The sequence below is a fragment of the Lactuca saligna genome, chromosome 7 (assembly GCF_052625555.1).
Source record: "Lactuca saligna cultivar CGN05327 chromosome 7, ASM5262555v1, whole genome shotgun sequence".
Lineage (NCBI taxonomy): Eukaryota > Viridiplantae > Streptophyta > Magnoliopsida > Asterales > Asteraceae > Lactuca > Lactuca saligna.
Window position 1 is genome coordinate 156,426,638 of NC_136423.1, and position 27,832 is coordinate 156,454,469.

Sequence of the window (27,832 nt, forward strand, 5' to 3'; positions counted from 1 at the left end):
GTCCCAAGTGATAAAGTTTGAGACTTTATGAATCTTAGGCATATTTGGCCTAGGGATCTGATGTTTGGGCTTAAGAGGTTAAGCCATTAAGAAGTTATAAGGACTTAATGAGTAGCGAAATTACGCCCTGCGTAACATAGTAGTACGCCCAACGTAGTGGGAAGTGCCCCGATTCCATTTTGTGAGCATTGTTGTACGCCCAACGTACTCCCCCTGTTGGACTTCCATGTTGGGCCTTAGAGTTTGGGCTGTTTTTGGGTTGTTGGTTTATGGGCCATGACTGGGAATTTATGGATAGAGTATTTTGGGCCTAATTATTGTTATGGTCCTTGGATCTAGGCCCATTTGGTGAGGAGGGCTCAATTTAGTAAATTGGGCCAATATTGGGCTTTCTATAGGATTTGGACTTTGGGCCATTGGTGGGCTTGGGAGCTTACCTTGTGTTGGGCCGGATTGAGTTAAGGGTAAAATGGTCAATTTACCCTTGGAAGAGTATTGTACTTGGCCTAATGTTTATTTGTGCTATGTTGGCTAGTTCGGGATTTGCGGTGATTCGGTGATTCAAGAATCTGCTTCTTTAGTTCAGAGTTTCGGCACTGCGACGTGAGTTATCCTCACTATATCAACAGGGTCTAAGGCACCAAGGACGACCCTTTATCGGATTGAGATCCGGGTATTTGTTGTTATGTTATTGCTTTGATATGTTTGCATCCTGGTAGCTAGGATGGTATATGTTAGAGATCTGGTTAAGATCGGTATCCTGATATGTAGGGTGATGCTATGCTAGTGACCGGTTAGGTCGGTATCCTAGTTAGGATGATGATATGTTATGTGATCTGTTTGATCGGCTTGTTGACTGTGAACAGTTATATGATTGTATGTTTATATGCACATGGTTGTTTGCAGTGGAGTTGGGTTGAGGTGGGTCCTGCTTTGTGCTGTAGGCCAAGATACCCAGGGCGGACCGGTTGTCCTGAAGGCCCAGCGAGCCGTCCGGATAGGCTGTAGGCCCCACGAGGGCAGACCAGACGTGCCGAGGCTCGGAGAGTGGACCAGGCCGACTGAAGGCCCGATGCGGGCGGACCAATCATACTGTAGACTCATAGAGTGGACCAGGTGGGTTGAAGGCCCGATGCGGGCAGACCAACCACACTACAGACTCGAGGGACATGACTAGACTCTGAGGGTGGACCCGGTGGACTGAAGGCCCGGTACGACGGACCAGTCACACAGTAGACCTTATATGCATGGATGTTCTGTGATCGGTTATGATATGACATGTTATACGTATATGGTATATATGGTTGGTATTTTGGGGGTATCTCACTAAGCTTTCGGGCTTACAGTTGTGGTTTAATGTTTTTCAGATTCTTCAGGAGACCGTGGCAAGGCAAAGGTGTAATCGTACTGCTCCTCGTGTTTATGTTTTATGATATGGACCTGGGAATACTCTGATAATAAATGTATTGAAAACCTTTTTGTAATAATGTGATTAAAATGAATTGTTTTGAAAAGTTAAATTTTGTTGAAAAGTTTGGTTGTTACTGTTGGAATAGTGTCTAAGGCTGCAACTATATTAGGCAAGTATTTGACCCGGTTGTGCATGGTCCTTTTGGGTTGCCTTCACCATAGCATCTTGATGGATGTTTTGTTAAGAGAGAGTAAATATTATAAGGAATAATATATGGTTATTTGATTAATATAAGTCATAGATTAATTGGAATTAATTTGGTGACTTAAAGAGATTAATTAAATAAGAGGGTATAAACTATCAATTGTTTGATAGTTACACTTTAGACTATAAATCCTTATCCAAGATAGGATGGACGATTTCTAGGGCTTGGATAAGCCAAAATCATCCATAGGGTTATCAAGGAAAGGATATGGATCAACTTAAAGTCTAAGTTATCCAATTAGGTTAAAGTTGTAATCCTTAAGGAGTCTACAAGTATAAATAGACCCTAGGGGTGAGGGAATTCGACACACCATCAAAAGTAGAGATACTCTGGCCAAATTCCTCCCCTCTCCTCTCTCTTAAATCATCTTTCTTGCTATTGGTGTTTGTAAGCCATTAGAGGAGTGACATTTGTGACTCTAGAAGCTCCAAGACAACAAGATCATCAAGGAATCCAAAGGTATCATTCTAGATCTAGTTCAATGTTGTTATTTAACCTAATTATCCATTAGAAGTCTTGGATTCAAAGCATGTTTAATTAGAAAGCCTAGATCCGAGCATTAGGGTTTTGCATGCGCACATAGGAAAGTTCCTATGGCTAAAACCCATCAGTGGTATCAGAGCCTAGCTTGGTTTTCTTTAAATTGTTGCTTGATTAACTGAAACAAACCTGCAAAATTCAATTTTTGGGTTTCTAAGTCATGGACTCGGCGTGTTCCAAAGTGGACTCGGCGAGTCCCTTTGTGTACTCGGCGAGTCCGGGCGTCAGGATTAGGCAAATCTGGGATTTTTTTCATGTTTATCTTATGGAAACTTACCTTAATCATATTAGATCAACACTAATCCAATTTTTTGATATATATCACTATAATCTTGATCTAATTAAAGATATTTATCGTCTAATAAAATATTTAATTTCCTTATATGATAATTGATTAATTATTTTGATAATTATCTTAAAAGAAATCTTGGATAAATCAAATAAAGATAATTAGGATATTAGTTGTTAATTGGAATTATTTGTTATTTGATCTTCCATGTTTTAAATGTTTAAAACTTGCCCTCAAGTGTTGAAATTTATATTTGTGATTAAAAGGTTTTAATTTAGACAACTTAAATTTCAAACCCTACGTTTTAAAAGGTTTAAAACACAACCTTATACTAATATGATATTACTACAATAATATATATATGTATAACTAAATGCTAGTCTTACCGTTAGTAGGCCTCATTCACGAAGCCGATCTATAAGGTGGGTATAAGGTTGCGGCCTATAAAATGGCGCTTAATGGGTGTACACTCACACCCACCTCTTGCTTGATTGGTGGAGGGTCGTTAGCCGAACGGGTAGGATAGGGCAACCTCATCCTCTCATTAAAAGTATAACAAGAAATACAAAGTAACTGCACGTTTTAAAAATTTCCCAATCTTAGTTACTTTAGGAAAAGTGAATTGATGCAATCCCATGAAATTACACTTTGCACCCTTGCTAAGAAGTTATTGGAGCGTGTGTGGTTTACTGGCACACTAATTGGTTCTAAGCAAAGGTGGCAAAGGGTGATTCATTGTTTATCATAGTTCGATGGAGCGTGTGTGGTTTACCGGCACATCGAATAGGTGATCGTTACAATGAAGGAACCATGTGAATTTGCATGGTAATTCACACCCGCTTTGTGATCCTCGGTATCCCAGTCACAAACAAGAGGGGCATATCGAGATTTAAACATGCCATTGAATAGTTCAATGAATCTCATCCGAACCTAGGAATTCTCAATACACTTAGGACTAATAGTCTAGGTTTTGTAATGGAGAATTAGTGAATCGTCATTCACTTACCTTCAATTTATTTTCATGTTAGATTACGGCATCCCTTTTCTAATATGTAAATGTTATTGTTGGATCCTAACCCTAATTTTTCTTATTGGGTGATAATTAGGGATTCTTATTCTAATCTATCTTTGTCCTTTCTATAGATGTCAAACGCAAACAACGCTGCTGCTAGTTCTTTCACGTTGATGAGCCTTTTCCAAAAGGTCACCTTCGATGGAACGAACTTTAGCGAATGGATAAGATACATTCGCACCATTGCTCGCTATGAGGATAAGGAGTATGTCCCCGATGAAAATCTTGAGAAAATCAACCCCGAAATCGCTAATCCGGCCGAAATCACCGCTTTTGAGACTCATGAGCGAGATGCAACGAAGGTACATTGCATCATGATTGCCACCATGAACTCCGAATTCCAAAAGGCCTACGAGGACATGTATCCATACGAGATGCATCAAGACTTATTGGAGAGATACCACCAAAACGCGAGACAAGAGCGTTATGAGATTTTCACTAACATGATTTCCGCTAAGATGGGTCATGCAGAATCTCTTACCGTGCACCTGCAAAAGATGCAAAGGTATGTCGATCGCCTTCGCAAGTTAAATGTTGACTTTGGGGAAGACTTGGCGATCGACATGGTGCTTCACTCTTTGCCTCCGATGTACAACCAATTTAGGATGACCTACCACATGAACAAAGAAGAGGTCACCCTAAGCAAACTCCAAGGTCTTTTGAGAGTCGCTGAGAGCAACTTCAAAGACAAGTCTGTTGCACCTACTCCCAATCCGTCTGCTGCTCCTATCTTGGCAATTGGTCAAGGAAAGGGAAAGAAGAGGAAGGCTTCATCAAAGAACTATCGCAAGGTTAAAGCCCGAGATGGTGCCTCTTCTAGTGGGACCAAAGTTGATCCCACTAAGCCCTATCCTAACCCGAAGGAGGCAGAGTGCCACCACTGCCACAAGATAGGACATTGGAAGAGAAGCTGCCCAGAATACCTGCAAGCAATCAAAGAAGGAAAGATCAAGCCATCTTTCGCAGGTATATACAAAATTAAATCTAATGTTTCTAATCATGCTATTTCTTAGGTTCTTGACACCGATTGTGGTTATCACATTTGTTCAAATGTGCAGGGACTAAGAAGAAGTAGGGATGTGGAGCAAGGAAGGATCAATATAATCATGGGGAACAAAAGATCGTTGCCTGTTACCAAGATTGGAGTGTATTCTTTAGTGCTTAAGAATAATTTATGTTTAGATTTGAACAATTGTTGCTATTCGCCAGAAATGGCTAGAAACATCATTTCATTTCATGGTTTATATAGACAAGGATTTAGATTTTCTTTTAATAATGAGAATGGTTCTATTATGGCTTATCTAAATAGTGTCTTTTACTTTGAATCTATACCATGTAATGGAATATATGAAAGTGTTATGAGTGTTGATAACTTATGAAATGATGTTTTGAATATTGATTCTTCCACTAGTATGGATAAAGCATCCTTGTGGCATTGCCGTCTTGGACATGTCAACAAGAAACGCATAGCCCAACTCCAAAAGGATGGAGTGTTGGAGTCATTCGACCTTAGGGAAGATGACACATGCGAGTCTTGTTTACTTGGAAAGATGACTAAGTCACCCTTCACGAATACTTGTGAAAGGGGTGAGGGGCTATTGGACCTAATACATACCGATGTATGTGGACCCTTTAGATCAACCACAAAGGATGGGAACCGCTTCTTGTGACTTTTACCGATGATTATAGTAGATATGGGTATATCTATTTAATCAAGCAAAAGTTAGAAACCTTTGAAAAGTTCAAAGAGTTCAAGAATGAAGTGGAGAATCAATTGGGCAGGAAAATCAAGATGCTTCGATCCGATCGAGGAGAAGAGTAACTAAGTCTTGAATTCCACGATTATCTCAAGGAGTGTGGAATAGTTTCTCAATTGACGCCTCCTAGGACACCGCAGTTGAATGGTGTGGCAGAAAGGCGTAATCGAACCTTATTGGATATGGTTCGCTCTATGATGAGTCGTGCTTCACTACCTATCTTCTTTTGGGGGTATGCCTTAGAGACTGCCGCCCATATCCTTAACTGAGTCCCTACTAAGAAGGTTGCCAAAACACCTTACGAGATGTGGACGGGGAAAGCTCCCTCGTTGGCACATATCAAGGTTTGGGGTTGTGAGGCTTTCGTAAGACGAGATACTCACGACAAGCTTGAACCTCGAAGTGAGCGATGTATTTTCATCGGCTACCCGCAGACATCCTTTGGATATCTCTTCTATAGACCAAAGGACAATGTTGTCTTTGTTGCGAGGAGAGGAGTTTTCCGAGAGCGAGAACTCATAAGCCAAGGAGACAGTGGGAGGCAAATCGAACTTGAAGAGATTCAAGAGTCGATAGATGAAGGAACCTCTACCGCTGGCATTCAACCCGAGGAGGAAACTCCGGTTGAATGGATTGACGAATCCTTACCTCTTAGACGTTCTGATAGAGTTAGATTTCATCCCCAGTTTTATGGTTTTCATATTACTACCGAAGGGGACACGTATATTAGTGATGGTACACTAGTAAATCATGATGAACCTAATAGCTATAAGGAAGCCATGGCAGGCCCATAGTCTGCGAAATGGAAAGAGGCAATGGATAGCGAGATCCAATCCATGTACGATAACCAAGTTTGGAATTTGGTTGATTATGTGCCCGGACGTAAGACCGTTGGGTGCAAGTGGATCTTCAAGAAGAAGACCGACGTGGATGGGAACGTACACACATATAAAGCGCGATTGGTTGCGAATGGCTTTACTCAAACTACGGGAGTTGACTATGATGAGACCTTCTCACCAGTTGCGAAGATTAAATCTATTAGAGTGATGCTAGCAATTGCCGCATTTCATGATTATGAGATTTGGCAAATGGATGTCAAGACCGCCTTCCTTAACGGAAAGTTGGCTGAGGATGTTTACATGAATCAGCCAGAGGTGTTTATGAATCCGAAGCATCCAAATAGAGTGTGTAAGCTTGAGAAGTCCATTTATGGACTTAAGCAAGCGTCTCGCAGATGGAATCTTTGCTTCGATGAGAAAGTCAAAGAGTTTGGATTTGTACGAAGCGAAGATGAATCTTGTGTATATGTCAATGCCAGTGGGAGTGTAGTAAGCTTTCTTGTTCTATATGTCAATGACATATTACTCATAGGAAACGACATCCTGACTCTGCAGGAAGTCAAGTCCTGGCTCGGGAAGTGTTTCGCTATGAAGGACCTCGGAGAGGCTTCTTACATTTTGGGAATAAGGATAGTAAGAGAAAGAAGTAAGAGACTAATTGGAATTAGTCAAAATACTTACTTAGAGAAGGTACTAAAACGTTTTAGTATGGAAAACTCAAAGAAGGGAGAACTACCGGTACAAGGAAATGCCAAGTTGAGTAAGACTCAAAGTCCGAGTACTGAAGCTGAAATAGCAGAAATGAGCCGAGTACCGTACGCTTCCGCAGTTGGCTCAATCATGTACGCTATGACTTGTACTCGCCCTGATGTAGCCTTCGCTTTGAGCATGGTTAGCAGATATCAAGGGAACCCTGGCAAAGCACATTGGATTGTGGTGAAGAACATCCTTAAGTACCTTTGGAGGACGAAAGAATGGTTCGTAGTCCTTGGAGGGAGTGATGACTTGAAGGTGCGAGGGTATAGTGATGCCAGTTTTCAGACCGATAGGGACAACTACCGTTCGCAGTCGGGCTGGGTCTTTACCCTAAATGGAGGAGCAGTAACTTGGATGAGTTCCAAGCAAGAAACCGTAGCTGATTCAACGTGCGAATCAGAGTACATCGCAGTGAGAGCAGCGTCGAAGGAGGCTATATGGCTAAAGAACTTCATTGGTGATCTTGGAGTTGTGCCTGCCATAAAGGAGCCTATGGAGATTTTCTGTGATAACGAAGGTGCGGTTGCCTTGACTAAGGAACCGAGGGATCATGGTAGATCAAGACATATCGATAGAAAATATCACTTCATTAGACATCGTGTAGAAGAAGGACAACTCATAGTTAAGAGGATATCATCAGAAGATAACCCAGCAGATCCGCTTACGAAGGGACTGAGTAGTGTTAAGCACTTGCAGCATGCTAGGAGTATTGGGCTGAAGGATGATATTAGTATAGATTAGATAGTATTAGAAACATATAATAGATAAATGTAATTAACATTTGATGATTAAATAAAGGAGTTTTATTTATAAGTTAAGTTACTGTCATATGTTAATTGTTTAACTATTGTTTCACTTTGCATGTTTTGACTTCCAGAATAATTGAATTTATTAGGAATAATCGAATTATTCAAATTGTCCACAATCGTTCATATGTTGGAAGTAGATATGAATGAATATTGTCATGAATTGGTGTGTAGATTGTCTAAATGGTGTTAGACATAGCAAAGGGTTGCTGCAACGTTCATGAGTGCTTATGAACTGGTTTTGAGTATTGGAACAAACCCGCGCTTGCTGGAATCACTTTATGGAATACGATATAAAAGGTGATCGCAAGACGATAATATCATATAGTCTTAAAACCTAGATATATGGTTTATTATTTGTTAATTGATTGTACATTGATAATGCAAAAACGCATCAGTAACTTGGTGTTATAAAACGCATTGTTGTGTATAGTTGGTTAATGAATAAGTAAATGCATATAAGTCGAAGTTTATCTGTAAATTTTATCCTAAGAGGGTAGAAGAGATATCTTGGCCACTCGATGATTTGATTTGACTTATGTGCCAGGCCCGGTCAGAACTGAATTGATGTGTTTGATTAAGTTCTATGTCGAATAAATCGGAGATCGAGAAATCAAATGCTAGACTAACCATTCCATAGGATTGTCAGCATGATATCTAACAGAGGACTGTACGATCCCTTATCTAAAGGACAAGATTGATTAGATCAGAGTTTGATAGCGTCTTTGAGAGCTACGATTTCAAACCGAATTGTACTTGTATAGTTACTAGACTTATCCAAGTGGGAGACTGTTGGAATAGTGTCTAAGGCTGCAACTATATTAGGAAAGTATTTGACCCGGTTGTGCATGGTCCTTTTGGGTTGCCTTCACCATAGCAACTTGATGGATGTTTTGTTAAGAGAGAGTAAATATTATAAGGAATAATATATGGTTATTTGATTAATATAAGTCATAGATTAATTGGAATTAATTTGGTGACTTAAAGAGATTAATTAAATAAGAGGGTATAAACTGTCAATTCTTTGATAGTTACACTTTAGACTATAAATCCTTATCCAAGATAGGATGGACGATTTCTAGGGCTTGGATAAGCCAAAATCGTCCATAGGGTTATCAAGGAAAGGATATGGATCAACTTAAAGTCTAAGTTATCCAATTAGGTTAAAGTTGTAATCCTTAAGGAGTCTACAAGTATAAATAGACCCTAGGGGTGAGGGAATTCGACACACCATCAAAAGTAGAGATACTCTGGCTGAATTCATCCCCTCTCCTTTCTCCTAAATCATCTTTCTTGCTATTGGTGTTTGTAAGCCATTAGAAGAGTGACATTTGTGACTCTAGAAGCTCCAAGACAACAAGATCATCAAGGAATCCAAAGGTATGATTCTAGATCTATTTCAATGTTGTTATTTAACCTAATTAGCCATTAGAAGTCTTGAATTCAAAGCATGTTTAATTAGAAAGCCTAGATCCGAGCATTAGGGTTTTGCATGCGCACATAGGAAAGTTCTTATGGCTAAAACCCATCAGTTACAAGTTGGTATCAGAGCCTTGGTTTGAGTGAATTGGAGGAACATTCGTGTGAGTCCAGTCTCAAATCAGGGAGAGTTTTTAAAAGAGAATTTAAAATGGTTTTCAAATTAGGTAAAAGGAGGATGCGGAGGTATGATCAGCCGGAGCCAGTAAGTAACCCCAAAATACCATACATGATATTTGTTTTCGAGCTTTGATAGAACAACATGCTAGTACTAGGCTAGGGATCTTCAGGATTTCATGATAATGTTGCCTGTTTTCTGATGCCTGCTAGCCTAGGGTTTCCTTCTATATGAGATTTCTAGTGTTCCTTTAGGAGTGAGGATTGAGTGCTTGCTATGTATATTTGTCACTAGGGTGTTGTGGTAGTACTTCATACAAATATGGGTAGGTGTGGAAGGTAGTATGGGCCCGTACTACTGAAAGCACAGGACCCATACGTGTATTAGGGAAACCATGATCTCTAGGGTTGAGTTGGGAGTCGGTTCCTGGGTTAGTGGGAAGTATCTGAGATTTTGTGGTGTATTCAGTATGGTGGTCACGAGGCATGCTAGGAGCGGATCCGGGTCGGGATCAGGAGCAGGAGAGGGAGTTCCGGGTGGGTCAGTACCGCCTGAGATTATTGGTCAGATGAGCACGTGCGAGTTGTATTCGAGGATTCGTGAGATCCTACAGGATGAGGTTGTTGCGTTGTTCCGATCCGAGCTGCCGGAACTGTTTGGGTCGATCAAGACCGCCATGGTGGAGTATTTTTATGAGCGCTATGCGGCTCTCACTGAGACGGCTCCCGCGGCGGCTATAGCGGCTGTAGCAACAGCAGGGGGAGGAGCCAGTCGAGGTTCTCAGTATCGGGACTTCGATAATACGAAGCCTCCCACCTTTGATGGAGTTCAGGACTTGATTGTTGCTATGAGATGGTTATCGGACATGGAGGGGTGTTTCTTCACGTGTTCATGCCCTGCTGATCAGAGGGTGAGGTGTGCTCTGAACCTGTTGACGCTCGGGGCAAAGGATTGGTGGAGATTGACCACAGGGTCATATTCGGATGCGCAGAGGGTTACGGTTTCATGGGATCAGTTCAGAGAGATGTTCAACACTCGTTATGTTCTGCAGGTTGAGAGAGAGAGAGAGAGATTGGCTCAGGAGTTCCTTGAGCTAAAGCAGGGTTCGGAGTCGGTTACTAAGATCACGAGGATGTTCACTGAGAGGGAGATGTTTTTCCGCGTGTTCGCTTTGGAGCAGGCTCAGATGTCCCGATATCTGAGTATGCTCAAGAGAGATATCAGACAGTTTGTGTCTACACAGAGGTGCGAGACTTTGTTGGAGTTGCATGAGGCTGCCAAGCGGCGTGAGTTAGAGATTGAGTTTCAGTTGCGTGAGCTGAGGCAGGCTCTGGTGCAGTCGCAACCGGCATCGAAACAGTCCAAGACCGCTGATTTCAGGGTGGGAGATCAGAGCAGCCACGCTTGTGGGAAGTGTCGGAGGGGTCACACTGGAGTTTGTAGGTCCGGTGGTGCATACCGCAAGTGCGGAAAGGAGGGGGCACTATGCGAGGGATTTTCGGCAGTCAACGTCGGGTCGGGATTTGAGGATTTGTTATCATTATCATCAGGTTGGGCACTTGAGGGTCAACTGTCCACAGCTTGCTGCAGGACCGATGCAGGCTCCAGCACCGGCAACTTTGAGGATCACGGGTGGAGCTCAGGGTGGAGCGGAGCCCCAAGGGCTCAGGGTCGTGCTTTTCAGCTTGAAGTAGAGGAGGTCAGAGCAGTGCCAGATGCAGCTGCGGGTATGTTTCTTTCTTAATGTCTTGATTATCTTGTGATTATTGTAGAGTATCGTTTATCTGCTAGTCTCATTGTGTGGTTTTCGGTATGGTATCCGTTGTTCCTTGAGGGTTTGGTATGGTTATGGGATAGTGTTTGGGATTTCGTTGGTTATCATTCATGAGGGTTATTAGTGGAAATCTAGATTTGGTCTAAATGCCGGGTAGCATCTGCAGTCTGAGGAGTGGTTAGCTGAAGATTCAGTTTCTTTCGAGCGGGATGATCAGTGTGGAAATGTGATTTTTGTGAAGGTTGCTAGTGCTAGTGGGAATCAGTCCGCGTGTAAGTGTTGGTTTTGTGCAGGGTTGTTTTGGGAGGTCAGTGATAGCGACCGGTGGTCGATCGTTAGTGCCCTAAGTGGGGGAGAATTGGAAATTCTCCGGAAGGTCGATGGGCATGTGAGGTTGTTTAGCTGCTTGGGATTCAACAGTGGTTCTGTCAGTCAAGAGTATAGGCTGGTATGAGTAAGTGGCAGGTGTGCGGGGCAGGATACAGACCTAGGGCATTTGATTGTGGAGGGCTTGGGATCAGGCCAGGATCGAGTATGTATGATGGAGATAGAGTTCGGAACCCCTAGAGGGAAAGAACCGTATGCATGGGAGGATTTCCTGGAGAGATAACTCGGAGTGATGAATGCTAGTTGAGCGGTCCGGATAGACTGAAGGCCGATAGGCGTACCAGTCAGGCCGAAGGCGCGGAGGACGGTCCAGTCAGAATGAAAGCCTTGGAGGGCAGTTCAGATTGGCTGAGGGCCTAGTAAGGCGGTCCAGTCATGGTGAAGAGTCTGCAAGTATTAGTAGACCGGTTCGAGGAAATGGGTTGAGTATGTCGCGACATGTTAGCATTAGAAGGTCTGGCCCCGGGTACTGATCTTGATTAGTTGAGATGGTGCATGGACTCGAGAGTCCTTGCGAGCAGATTCAGAGCATGTGTGTTGCATGGATAGCGGTTATGCTATAAGGGAGTGGTGTATCATTGGGATAGCACCGTGGCACTTGTCGTAGTGACAAGGCGGCCAAGTAGATTTCCTTGGTAAGGAAAGAGAGAGGAATGTAGCTCTGAGAGGGAGTGTAAATTCACAGAAGTGAAAGCAGTAGCGTAGAGTTATGATTGGAGTGGTCCAATTATGGTCATTGAGTAGTGTGATTGTGGCAGTGGTATGGGATCACTTCCGGTTTGGGTGTCTGCTGAGGTCGCGAAAGGAATTCCACGGGTGTAGAGCCAAGAGGCTCGGAAGGGATGCAGGAATGGAGTCTTGGACTCACAGTTTGATTCTGATCAAGGAATTGTGGATGTAGTGGTGGTTCATCCTGGGGAAATGATTGGAGGTGTTGTTAGTGTGGCGGGTTTTCCTAACCCGAAGGTATTAGAACTAGTGCAGCATGTGCATGCGATTGCAAGAGGAGAACTCATGGGAGTTGCTCTGAGGCTGAAGAATGTATCATTCTGTCAGCATGGGATGGATAGAGTTGGATTCGGATCGGGAACCCGGTGGTTCAGGGTTATATCTAGCTTGTAAGATTCAAGCGATTGTTGTGATCAGGATCGAGAAAAGTGCCATGGAGTGGTACTCGGTTGATAAGTGTAGAATCGGATAAGTGTGGTTATCAAAGGGTGAAGCCGGTGGCCGGCTTGAGGCGGTAGTCGGGACACCGCTAGAAATGAGAAAGTGAGTTTTGGGTTTCGATGGTTGCATCTTGAGGAACCTGGTTTTGTTAATGCCAGGTGGTGTGTGGCGGGAGAAGTTGTGGAGTAGGGATTCCGAAGGCTTCAAGGGCGAAGTCTAATTTAAGTGGGGGGCGGGGGGAACTGTAACACCCCGTTCATAAGAGTACCTAATTGTGAGTTCCCGAGATTTTAGAGAAATGGTATTATGGTTATCTTGTGGGAAAAGGTGGAATAATGGGGCCAAGAATGAAGTTTGAAGACTCGCCGAGTAGGCCCATCGTAATATGGGATTACGCCCAGTGTAAGGGCGTAAGTGATGCGGGTGCAAGGATGAGTACGCCCAGTGTACTCTCAAAGTTCTAAAACCCTAAAATTAGGGTTAGCCACTATATAAGGAACATGTTGGTTCATACCCTAGCCTCCATAAGCTTAGCCTTAACCTCAGAAACCCTAGAAACGTGTATTCCCTCCATTGCTGGGTGTGTTTGGTCTTGGAAAGCTTATTTTGGCAAAAGAGAAGCTAGAAGAAGAAAGGAGAAGTTGTCAAAGAAGGAGAGGAACGATTGGAGCTTATAGATATGGAAAGATATCATCCTTTGGAGCTTATTTGAGGTATAAAGCTTCTTGCTTGTCAATTATTTTGCATAGATCTAAGTGTTGTGAAGTTTTGGCATCATTCTTGTCCCAAAAGTCCTCATCTTGATTCATGCTTAGTGTTGGCTGAGATTCTCTGTCCTTTCAAACCTTTGGAGAGGTCTTGAGTGAGAAAAATGATGTCCCAAGGGCTGTGGTTGTTCCATGTGTGAGATATGTAGGTCTTAATGGATTAAGACCTTGGATTAAGAGATTTATGGACATCCCAAGTGATAAAGTTTGAGACTTTATGAATCTTAGGCATATTTGGCCTAGGGATCTGATGTTTGGGCTTAAGAGGTTAAGCCATTAAGAAGTTATAAGGACTTAATGAGTAGCGAAGTTACGCCCTGCGTAACATAGTAGTACGCCCAGCGTAGTGGGCAGTGCCCCGATTCCATTTTGTGAGCATTGCTGTACGCCCAACGTACTCCCCCTGTTGGACTTCCATGTTGGGCCTTAGAGTTTGGGCTGTTTTTGGGTTGTTGGTTTATGGGCCATGACTGGGAATTTATGGATAGAGTATTTTGGGCCCAATTATTGTTATGGACCTTGGATCTAGGCCCATTTGGTGAGGAGGGCCCAATTTAGTAAATTGGGCCAATATTAGGCTTTGTATAGGATTTGGACTTTGGGCCATTGGTGGGCTTGGGAGCTTACCTTGTGTTGGGCCGGATTGAGTTAAGGGTAAAATGGTCAATTTACCCTTGGAAGAGTATTGTACTTGGCCTAATGTTTATTTGTGCTATGTTGGCTAGTTCGGGATTTGCGGTGATTCGGTGATTCAAGAATCTGCTTCTTCAGTTCAGAGTTTCGGCACTGCGACGTGAGTTATCCTCACTATATCAACAGGGTCTAAGGCAACAAGGCCGACCCTTTATCGGATTGAGATCCGGGTATTTGTTGTTATGTTATTGCTTTGATATGTTTGCATCCTGGTAGCTAGGATGGTATATGTTAGAGATCTGGTTAAGATCGGTATCCTGATATGTAGGGTGATGCTATTCTAGTGACCGGGTAGGTCGGTATCCTAGTTAGGACGATGATATGTTATGTGATCTGTTTGATCGGCTTGTCGACTGTGAACTGTTATATGATTGTATGTTGATGTGCACATGGCTGTTTGGACTGGAGTTGGGTTGAGGTGGGTCCTGTTTTGTGCTGTAGGCCAAGATACCCAGGGCGGGCCGGTTGTCCCGAAGGCCCAGCGAGCGGTCCGGATAGGCTGTAGGCCCCACGAGGGCGGACCAGACGTGTCGAGGTTTGGAGAGTGGACCAGGTCGACTGAAGGCCCGATGCGGGCGGACCAATCATACAGTAGACTTAGAGAGTGGACCAGGTGGGTTGAAGGCCCGGTGCGGGCGGACCAACCACACTACAGACTCGAGGGACATGACTAGACTCGGAGGGTGGACCCGGTGGACTGAAGGCCCGGTACGACGGACCAGTCACACAGTAGACCTTATATGCATGGATGTTCTGTGATCGGTTATGATATGACATGTTATACGTATATGGTATATATGGTTGGTATTTTGGGGGTATCTCACTAAGCTTTCGTGCTTACAGTTGTGGTTTAACGTTTTTCAGGTTCTTTAGGAGACCGTGGCAAGGCAAAGGCGTGATCGTACCGCTCCTCGTGTTTTTTTTATGATATGGACCTGGGAATACTTGATAATAAATGTATTGAAAACCATTTTGTAATAACGTGATTAAAATGAATTGTTTTGAAAAGTTAAATTGTGTTGAAAATTTTGGTCATTACTTGAAATATACTAGCTACCACGTCTGGTGCTGCCCTGACCTCCTCAGCTCTAAGCTGGAAGGCGCGCTCCTGAGCCTTCAAAATCCCTACTATACACTGCCTCGTATTGGTAATCCTCAGTGTAGCCGACGCTGGAGCCTGCACCGACTTGGCGGCTAGCAGAGGACACTGGGTCTTCATATGGCCAACCTGCTCACAATGATAACAAAGTTTGAATTCGGGAATCGGAGTCTACTGCCTGCAATCCCTGGCCAGATGGCCCTGCTTGCCACCTCGGTGGCACCCACTCCCTGATCGTCACGTCCTTGAATGAGACTTTCTACGCTTTCCCACAAGTGTGGCCTGGCTGTCCCCCAGTCGTGGTATTAGCGTTCTTAGAGCGCTTCGTTGCCGACTGTGACTTTTTCGGGGCCTGTCGCTACTCCCTCAACTGCAGCTCAATCTCCAATTCGTGCCACCTAGTGGCCTCTTGTAGGTCCAACAACATATGACATCGCTGAGTGGCAACAAACTAACGGATGTAAGTCTTGAGCATGCTCAAATAACGTGTTATCTGAGCTTACTCCGAGGCAAACTCTGGGAAAAATATTAGCCTCTCAGTAAACATGCGGGTGATCTCCGTCACCGACTTAGTACCCTGTCTCAGATCTAGGAACTCCTGTGAAAACCGCTCGTGCTCGACCGTGGAATGTAGCGAGCACAAAACATATCCCTGAACAACTCATAAATAACAACAACTCTTTGGTCATCCATATATGAACCAATAACCAATCTCCACCAATCCTTTGCCCTAGTCCTCAACAAGTTCAGGGAACACCTGACATTCTGGTCAGTAGGACATGAGCATGTGAAGAAGCATCCCTCTATGTCAGACAACCACCTCATGGCTATGATAGGGTCCTGAGTACCATCGAAAGTCGGGGGCTTCTTGTTATTGAAGTCCTGATATTGAAAAAATCAGCTAGCCCCTCCCCCACCACTATTACAACAACTGTAGCTGCTACGGAAGCTGACGCAACAAGGGTTGCGCATCTGTCATCGAAGTACTTTATCATAGCGGACTTAATAGTAAAAAAAACTCTGAAATCTGACCCCAGACAAGCTCGACCACCTCTCGCAGATGATCTCCCTGACACGATCATCTGTCAACACTGGCCCCTCCTAGCCGATAACCTCAGGCGCTACCAGGGCATCCTGATTGCCCTGCCCTGATCTCAATCTGGATTTAGTCACAAAATGCCTTGTAACCACCATAATGAAAAAATATATCAGGAAGATATCAAACAATCCACATAAATAACTCGGAAGCAACTCCCGACTAAACCCTAGGGGTTGTGACTTCCTTGCTACGCATATGGGTCCTGTTCTTTCAGTAGTACGAGCCCATACTACCATCCATACCTACCCATATTTGTCTCAAGTATCACCACAAACACCGTAACAATATACATGCACATGGTGGTCTCTCAACCTTACTCCTAGAGGAAGGCTAACTGTCTCGCAACTAACCTACAAGCCTCACACAACCCGCCCATCCATGAAACTTCCACCAACCCTACAACACTAGTGTGTGCTAGCCATACATAATGCTGAACCCTATAGACTTTCAAATATCTGATCCTACCCTAATCCCCCAATCAAACAAGAATAGAGCATAAGTCTAAACCAAACATTCTCAAGCTATAAGATCTTAATTATGTACAACTGTGATGCATACCCAAGTAAGTACAGTAATGATGTCAATCTCATATAAGGAAAACCCTAGGCTAGCAGACATCATGTAATCAAGAAATTCTATCATGCAATTCCTGAAGATCCCTAGCCTAGTACTATAATGTTGTTCTAACATATCACATAATCAAATAACTATATGGTATTTTGGGGTCTACTTACTGGCTCCAACTGATCGTACACCTTGCATCCTCCATTACTTATTTTGAAAACCATTTAGAAATAACTTTGAAAATTTTTCCTTGATTTGAGAATGGATTAACACGAATGTTCCTCTAATTCACTCAAACCTACGCTCTGATACCAACTTGTAACACCCAAAAACTTCATGCCAAATTTAAACTTTTCAAAACATTTAGAAACCAATAGTTATTACAAATTTGTTTTCAAAATATTCTATATCAGAGTCTCCTTGAAACTAAATCATAAAAAGTGAGGAGGTGTACGATCACGACTTTGCCTTGCCGTGATCTCCTGATGTACCTGAAACAATAAACTGAAACTGTAAGCCCGAAAGCTTAGTGAGTTCCCCCAAATACCCAAACCCACAACAATACACATACAATCATAAACATCATACTATGGGTCTAGTCAACCATCGGGTTGGAATACCCCAGGCCCTCAACCATTTTGTTGGAATGGCAACATACTATGGGTCCAGTCATTCTCCGGATGGAACACCCCAGGCCCACAACAAACAGGTTGGAATTCCCACATACCATGAGTCCAATCGTCCTCGGGATGGAATACTCATGGCCCACAACCAAAAGGTTGGAATGCCCAGGTCTATTGGCTTTCACACAAAGCAGATACACCTCAATCGCCAAACAAACATGTGCACATATAACAGATAATTGCATAACAGTCTATAGACAACAAAACAATCTAACGGATCATACCACATAATAGACGAACCATTCTATCTACTAGGATACCGATCTAACAGATCATACTAGCATAATATATCCAGATAACAATCCAAAGGGCCGGCCTTGGTGCCTTAGACCCTTGAGTATAGTGAGGATAACTCACCTCGCAAGTAGTGTCGTATTTTAAATCTCTAATTGTTATCTCATCGGGAATCACAAACTATTACATAATAAATACTATGTTAATATACAAATAATCGTCTTGACTAAGTTTCCACACAATCTATTTAGTCCATTCTCTTTATTGGGCCAAGGCACAATACCAAGTATTTAACTTGAAAATGCTTATGTAAAGCCCATTTTTGGCAAAATTTACCAAATTGGGCCCAACTCCCTAATTGGGCTTAATCCCAAGATCCATTATCAAAACTTGTCCCAAAATATCTTATTCAAAAAGTACAGCAAAGGACCAAATCTAGTTAGTCCATAAACAACCCAAAACCCGAAGCCCAATTGTCAAAGGCCCAACAGAGGGCATACGGAGGGCGTACTCGTCTAGATGTTGACCACCATTGGGGTGGTTGACCCAGTAATCCGGGCGCACTAGATTTATGCTGGGCATATGCGTTGGTTTGCCAAAATCTTATTAAGTGCTAAATGGCTCAAGAACTTAAGGCTAAACTTCAAATCCAAAGACCTAATGTCCTTAGGACCCATAAAGTCACGAACTTTATCACCTTGGACATCCCGAAAGTTCTTAATACTTGGTCTTAATCCATTAGACCATATTATTCCATGCATGGGATACATTTAGCTATTGAGACCTGATTTGTATCACTCAAAGCCCCTTTAAGAGTCTAGAAGGACAATCCTTTTCATCCAAATCACATCATGCACCATCTTAGGGCTTTTTGGGAAAAGAAACGGTTCTTTAAGGGAAAATGGCAAGATCTATACATATATGCATAAAGTTTGAAGGTTTTTTTTTTTTTTTTTTTTTTTTTTTTTTTTTTTTTTTTTTTTTTTTAACTTTCTAGAGCTTCTAGGACACAAGATAACTTTCGATCCACAAGCTTGATCTTCTTCTCTAACACCTTGATGCAACACCTTCTTCTTAAAACACTCAAGAAACACTCAATAAGCTCAAAAAATCAAAGGAATGGATAAGATTTAGGAAGAACGACTCTAACTAGTGAGGGCTGAGGTAATGGAAGGTTAGGTACTCATAATGTTTCTTATATAGCTCCTAAACCCTAAATATTAGGGTTTGATCCTGACATTAGTACGCCCAACGTACTACGACGGACCTTAGTATGCTTAGCGTACTCTTATGTATGCACAACGTACTTCTTCTTAGCCCAAGGTTGCAACCTTGGCCCTTAAACTTATCTTGGCCCTTCACTTCCAACTCCAAGGGCTATAAATGACAAAGTAATGATAGAAGAGGGTTCAGAAGTACCGGAAAAATCTCAGGATGTTACACTCCCACATAACTCTAGCACAGGGACCTGGATTCCTCACACGATTCAGCCGCAACCACAATATCTGCCGATGGTCCACCCATACACTGCCATGGCAGGGTTATCTCATGTGCCTCTATTCTCATAACAACTGTCGATCTTCAATCAAATTGTATAGCAGATGCTAGGTTCAACCCCTACACTATCTCATCCGTAAGTGACAAGCGTGCAGACCTCGTCCAGCCAAGGATCTGGATCCTATGGATCTGGTTTCCCGTTCTTAGTAGCATCTGCATTCAACCCTTTCATGGATGCTGGTCAACCGTTCAGTCTGTACACACAACAGTACACAGGAGCAAGCCCATATATGGCTCCCCTGGCAGGGCAATATGCAATTCAACACTTTGGATTGCAGCCAAACCTATAGCAACATCAACCATGCATCTCACAAGAAGCCATGCATAACCAGATGTATGCGAGCCCCTACCAGATGCAACAAAACATGGCTTCTGGTGGTATGCCGTACTCATACATGGACAACCCAATGCAAAGCGCAAGATCCAAATTTAGCCAAGAACTCCTGCAGTACGAGATCCCACACATTGCAATGATACCAAACATGCCAAAGTATGACGGTACTACAAAACCAGATGACCACATCGACAACTACGAATGGATGCTGACATCGCTTAAGATGGATCGCCTCTTCACCTACACATATTTCCCCTGCACCCTAACAGGAAACGCAGGACCCCGATATGCAGGGGTGAAGTTGGCCAGAGGGTCATAAGGAGCATAGAGGTGGTGCTCAAGACGACCGAGAGGATTCAACAGATTCGGAGCAGGCTTCAGATTGCGCAGAGTCGTCGGAAAAGTTATGCCGATAAGCACCGATCAGACCTGGAGTTCTAGGTCGAGGATATGGTTCTCCTAAAAGTGTCACCTTGGAAGGGTATCATTCGATTTAGGAAGCGGGGCAAGTTGGGCCCGAGGTACATTGGACCGTTCAGGGTTACAGCCCGGGTGGGCAAGGTGGCATATAGGCTGGATCTGCCAGCCGAACTCAGTCAGGTCTACATCACCTTCCATGCCTCCCAGTTGTGGAAGTGCCTAGTGGATTACTCAGTGGTGGTGCCGTTAGAAGATAATCAGGTTGATGACAGCCTGAACTCCATAGAGCGCCCAGTCACAATCCTCGACCAAATGTTGAAGGATCTGAGGAACAAGAGGGTAGAATTAGTGAAGGTGCAATGGCAGCACCGGAAGGGTTCGGAGTGGACTTGGGAGCAGGTGGAAGAATTGATAGAACATTACCCCGATCTGTTTTAGAATCGAGCAGCAGACTTCGAGGACGAAGTCCAAAATAAGTGGGGGAGATTTGTAGTACCTGGTTCCTGGTACGTATGACCTATCTAAGTAATTTACACTTTTAGCCTTGGACTGGGCGAGTTGTAGGCCCGACTCGCCAAGTAGAGTCCGGATTTTGAGCATGTTTAAGTTAGCGACTCGGCGAGTCCACGTTCTAGACTCGGCGAGTCCCCCCTATCTGGATGAAACCTTAATTTCAAGGGTTTGCACCCTATTTAAATCAACCTTATGCGCCCCAAGCCCGACTCCTTAACCCTCAGAGCTCCTTATATCGACCTAACCCCCTTTTCTTGTCAGATTGAAGTGTTTTGGTGTGATTTCTTGAAGATTTTGAGTGAAGAAGGAGAGTATATCAAGAGGAGAAGAAGGAGGCCAGATATCTTGGTGTTATTTAAGAGATTCATTGAGGTATAACTCAGTTTTCGTCTGTTTTTATGCTTAAAGTCCCTTAGAACACCATTAAATTCCTTCTTGAGCCATTTTCCAAGCTTGATTATAGATTAGGGATTGTAATGAGTTGATTAACCTCTAGATCTAGACTTGTTTGAGCTCCAGAAGCTCAAATCCATGGCCTTTATGGGAGTAAATCGCTTGAATGTCCTAGATCTACCATTTTAGCCTTTATTAAGCCTTAAATCCCCATCCTATGCATGTATGCATGTAAAGTTGGAAACTTTACGTGTAAAACCTACCCTAACAGCCTAGATCTATGTATGGTATGAACTAGATTCAAGCAGAATTGATTATATCGTAATTGCATGTGAACAACTCGGTGAGTCGTTCATCGAACTCGGCGAGTCGAGTCGCGAGTCCCCGAGTTTTCCCCTTTTTCGTGTTTGCTGAGTGGAGTTGTGAGTCATGGTTGGACTTAGTGAGTTGGAAGCCAGAATCATCCATGGAGGGACTCGGCGAGTAAATTCCCTGACTCGACGAGTCCAAGGCAATCATCTTACCTCAAGAACAGACTCAGTGAGTTGTTCATATAACTCGGCGAGTCGCAGCTTAGAGTGTTCATCAGATGAAGATGAACTTGATGAGTTATTCATGCAACTCGGCGAGTAGGATGAAGGACTTTTAGGCATCAGTTTAGAAGGAGAACTCATCGAGTCAATGCCTAACGTGATGAGTAGCGACGAGATTAAGGACAATCGAATGGGTAGGGACTCGACAAGTTGGCAAGCCAACTCGGCGAGTCGGGTCAACTGGAAGTTGACTTTGACTTGGACTTTGACCTGGTCAAGGGTAAAATGGTCATTTTACCCTAAGTACAGCTAGCAGTGTTTGACTGATCATTTTGTGGGAATTATAGCCGAAGCATTTTAGGAGCAGCAGCAGCGGCAACAGTCAAAGGATTCCTGCACAGTTCAACAGCTACTACGAGGTGAGTTACATTCTAGTAGCAGTGGGTCTAAGGCCACAATGCCGGCCCACCAGTAGGAGACGTATGATAGATGATTGTCTTTGTTATATCATCTAGGTTTGCTACTACCTAATATGTTATATGCTAGCATGATATGTTGTATGTGATAGTAATAGAGTTCGGTTGTTAGGACCGAAGGGTAGTCAGACACCCCAGATACATCTGACAGAATGTGATGATATGTTTGCATGCTGGCCTATTATGTTATATGCGATAGAAGTCGTAGGAGGGGACCAGTCCCCGAGTTTCGGTTATTCGGACCGAAGGGTAGTCAGCACCCCAGAATAGCTCGACATGGGTAGTTCTGCGCCCCAGAATGGCTTGACACGGGATGGACGGCACCCCAGAATGGCTGCATGGGTAGGTCAGCACCTCAGAATGGCCGTACCGGGTAGGTCAAGCACCCCAGAAATGTCTGGCAGTATGTATGTGATATAATTGTATGGTATGTGGTACGATGGGGGAACTCAATAAGCTTCGTGCTTATAGTTTACAGTTTTGGTTTCAGGTACCTCTTCGTCGAAGGGGAAGGAGCTGGCGCGGTAGCGGCACATCATACACACACACTGTTTTCCACATTTATGGGATTGTTCTGGGATTTATACTCTGACTGTTTATTGATTACATGTTTTGGTTTTCACACATAGTAAATGTTTATGAAATGGTTTGATCAGACAATGTTTATTTGCAAATGATTTTACAAAATACTGATTGAAAAATGAAATTTTTGGACATGAAAAATGGGTCGTTACAGATGAGTCCGCGTTGTGGGTGGAAACCCTAAATCCTTGGGCATGTGCCCTTTTTAAGGGACCTTATGGCCCTCATTTGCGGCTACCAGTCCAGAGAGAGAAACCCTAGGGAGCTTGAGTGTGTGGTGTGAGAATAAGAGCTATTTTGATCCTTTTGGTATGGTTTTTGCAAAGAAGAGGGAATTTCTAGCTAGAGAAGGTTAAGGGGGTTGCTATTCTGCGGTTTTAAGCAAGGAACTCCATCTTTGAGGTATTAAATCGATTATTCTTTTGTTTTGGTGTAGAACCTTTGAATCTAGGGTTTTCTCTACCCTTTATTGTCTTGGATATGATGCTTATGATGTCCCTTTGAGTATTAAGGTCTGGATCTGGACCTTGATAGGTCCATAGATCCCCAACCTCCCTGCTCTATGTTGTTCCATTAGAGATTGGAACCTAGGTTGCCATTTTAGAAGCTATTTTACCAAAAAGAGTCTTATATGTGTTGCATTGGTGTAAAGATTGAACCTTTATGTAGTTATTGAGCCTTGGGAAGTCAGATTTGTAGGTTAGAGAAATATTGCCATGGAAGTAACTCATCGAGTCCATAAAGGGACTCGACGAGTCGATTCGGGTTGCCTTGCGATTCGTGTCCTGTGGCAACCCATCGAGTGGAAGGTTAACTTAACGAGGCGAGTGACGATTCATGACGATTACAAGGACACGCATGGACTCGTCGAGTAACTCTAGTGAACTAGAAGAGTCTAGTCAAAGTTTTACCATTGACTACAGTTGACTTTTAGGGTTGGGTCAACACTTGGACTTTTGGACCTATAGAAGGGTAAAATGGTCTTTTAGACCTCTAAGAGAACATTGGAAAGGACTAGTCTAGCCTGGAGAGTCGTTATTGATTTGAGATGATTGCTTATCTAGTTTAGACGAGGCTAGGTCATTGTTACGAGGTTCATGGATATCGAGTATGTGAGTTAGTAGACGGCATACGTGGTGAGTCTTCTCACTATACTTTACCTAGAGTGGTAACTATGTGTGATCGGATGGTCTTATATGCTATGCGGAGTATGTGATACATGTTGCTATGTGATATGTATGTCTTATGCTATGTTATCAGTACCATGATATGAACTGGAAGGTCAACAGTGTCTGGACCTGAAGGTCAATATAACGAGGACCGAAAGGTCGTACAGGTAGGGCTAGAAGGTCTACCAGAGTTGGGACGATAGTCCCCTGAGACACATGGATCAGAAGATCCCATAGAGTTATGGCCTTGAGTGGCCTATGTGTTGTATGTGGTATTTTAGGGAACTCACTAAGCATTTATGCTTACGATGTTATGTGTTATGTGGTTCAGGTACTACCGATGATCACGGGAAGGCGCCAGCATGGTCTATACACACTGGCAGAAATTTTATTTTATGATCTTGGGATATGCTTTTATCATGATGACATTTGTTAAACTTGAGATTTAAGAATATTGAATGAGTTTTATGTTATTTGAAAAATGAAAAACTTGTTTTGAAAATTCACATTGTTACATGCACCACAACCACTAGTGTCGCTATTGTTGAATTGTTCTAAGGCTGCTGCAACAGTCACATATACTGCAGCTTGGATGGCTGCATGAGGGTGTTGTGGAGAAGGTGGTGGTGGTGGTGGTGGTTGAGTTGAAGTTATCGGAGGATTGCGTCTCGATGATCGATGCGGAGACATCTTTTAACTAAAAGTTTATAAAGATGAAGATAATAGTAATAGTAATAATCATTTGTAACTATAATGAGAATGATCCATGGAATAAATCACCATAGCCCAACAATTGAATTAGTGTATGATTGAAATAGATATATAACTGTAAGAGTAGAAAAACACAAGGGCAAAGATTTTCAAATAGATAACTATCAATATTACTGGTAGTATCGATGTAACAAGTTCGGGAAAAATCACCTAACAGTAGGTCTTATATCAAATAATGTATGGAAAATATTGACATCTTAAAAGTCTAGTCATAGTATTTGCAAGTTGGACCCTGAGATCTGCAAGTTGACGTACTACGTTTTGAAGATGTCGCTCACGAGCTCTCTGACTCACTAAAAGTTTTATGACTTCAACTCAGGATGTAGCTGGTTCCCACTGTAGAGCCTCATTGGCTCTCCTAGTCCTTTCCATAGACTCTTCGAGATGGACAATGCAGATCATGGTAACTCCCGAATTGGCGTCAATTTCCATGACTCGAGCGATGGCTGCCCGACCTTGCTCTTCATTCCGAGCAATCCTGCAGACCATAATGGGCAGGTGTCGGTCAGCTGAGCCTCCCTTGCTTAAATTGTAAATGCTTTTGTCTCCATTATAGGGTAAAGTTTGATCCAGTTCGTGACTCCATCTATTCAAGTTTCTCGCCTACAAGTGGGTGGCGCCTTCAAATGTTAGTCGGGGGTTGATATTTGGGATTTGAGCCTCTTGAGGTAGGTTGTTGACTTCAGGTTCAGAGTAAGAACCTTCCAAGAAGTTTTATGCAAGGTCATCATCCAAAGGGATTGGATGATCCTCTTCAGGACCTGCCTCGAGCCATCCAACATTGCCTTGGTTTGGGAAGTACAGGTCGCCAGGAGGATGGAATCCAACCATGCTATCTACATGAGAAAAGGCGTATAAGAATGTTATATAAATAGACGTACTACTTTAAGAGAATTATAAGATGATCCTTACCGGTTACTTCAATACTTGCATAGTTCATACCAGTTATATGAAATCAAAATAGGATAGACCTTCGAATAAGTGACCCTAACTCCAGATCCATAACCAAACAAGAAACAAGAAGTAAAGCAAAGACCACATATTCTAAGTCTATGACACCTTAGTCACATATAACCTTAGCGTATCCACTTAGCAACTATTGACCTACTACTAAAGACCTTTTTGGTTCTCAAATAAGTAATTATAATAACACAAAATACTCCTATAGTATTTTAGGTTCATGTTTTGTTCTAATGTTCACATTGTAGTAGTGTTGGTATGCTTTTAGACTTGTTGGAGCCTCACAACCATTCTTGGGTATATGCTAATCATTTCTCTAACGATCATAGTTGATCAGGCTATGTCATCCCAAGGGCTGACCATACATCCCTTAGCCTACTTGTGATGTTCTACAATCGTAATACTTTTGTTCTGTCCTAGTGACACTAATTTTAGTATGAATGTAGGTATGTATACTTAGTTAAATATTTTACTATTTAAAAGTATAAACTCTTGGTCAGAGTATTTTAATCCTGTTGTGTTTATAGTTTGTATATCTTTTATGGGTCGGTATACTTGGTTCACTATAGGTTCTGATACCAATCTATCACAACCCAAACCAGAACGGTGGAAACGTTCTGGTGCGGAGGACGTCATGTACAGTATCACAACAACGCATAATAATAAACAAGCAACAACATCATCCATTGCATTAATAATATAATTCACTACAAGTGTGTTCTTTGTATAGTTTATAAGACACCAAAAAAGAATAATAAAAAATAAAGGCGAGTCTCAAACTGCTCTGTCTTCTCAAAACCTTCCATCGGTACCTGTCTATCGATGACCTGAGAATACAAATTATTTTGAAAGAGTTTATAGGCATTAAAGCTGGTGAGTTCATAAGTTTTTGGTGTCATTTGTTTTTATAAGTTTGAAGCAAATGTTTGTAATGAAAGTTTGTTGTAAATGTTTGTACTTTCTAGAAAATCCTATATTTTTTACTCAAATGTAGTCTTGTACAAAGACCCGATTGTTCTGTATGTTAGTTCCTTTATAAAAGTATGCGTTTTTTCCAGCTATAACTATCCTTATCAAAATATAGTTTACATTATCTTTTATGTGAGAAGATCACAAAGTAAATGCAATAGGAAAATAATGTAGTACTGTAGTATTTGTATATATTGACTATTGTTGTACTATGTATCTTAAATCAATTATTAATTAAGGTAAAATGTGATATGTTATAACCATACTTGATTGTCTAGTGGAAACACGACGCTAAAATACATCAAAAACTTATGAAATTCGTCACTCGTAGACCTACAGGTCCCACTGAAGATAGCAGCAAGGTGTAGGATGGTCAATCTAGTATATATCTATACACAAATTCACGCTCTCCCTCTAGGAGACTCTGGTTACAAAACGAGACATAACAGTGATACCATGCCTCGAAGTAGTGGCTCACAATTATGTTATAGTATTCTTGTATATGTATAGTATGTTGTCTTTGTATAGTGTATAGTATATTCTCTTAGTTTCTCATCGTAGTATGTTCTCTTAGTTTCTCATCATAGTACGTTCTTTCTGTTTCTCATAATAGTAGGTTTGTATTGACTCATGTATGAACTGACTCATGTATGTTTCATTGTACTAGAAATAGTGAATAGTAATCTCGTAAACAATACCTATTATAGTTTACTGGTAATGTTGTTTGAATGACTGAGTTTGATTATACACCTTTGCTACCCAAAGGTGTTGGAACTGAGGTAAAAGGTTTTATATCTATACACATACACATAATATATAACTAAGGATTAGATGACACTCGGACAAACAAGAAACAAGAAAAAAATTGAGTTATCAGTCCTAAGTGCTTCCAACCTTATTTATATAACTATATCTGCATAGACATGGTTTTAACAAAATATAAGTTTAAAAGAGTTTAAAGGAAAGGTTTAGCATATAAACAAGTTTGAAAAAGAGGTTAGTATGTAAAAGAGTTTGATAACATGTTTTGAAATAGATTTGTATGATAAACATTTTGAAGTATAAGAAATCCATATGTTTGATACTTATTAATCACATGTGATTGACTTAGTAACTATAATGTTCAACTTGTATTCCCCACTATAAAATCATTTAAAAGCTAGATTAAGGGGAATGAACTCACCTATAGTGAGTGGTTTGGATGAAAGAATGGTATAGGATGCTAGGTGTCAAGTGAAGACTTGAGCACACACACAGGTCCTATTTAGCATATAATGACATATATATATATATATATATATATATATATATATATATATATATATATATATATATATATATATATATATATAT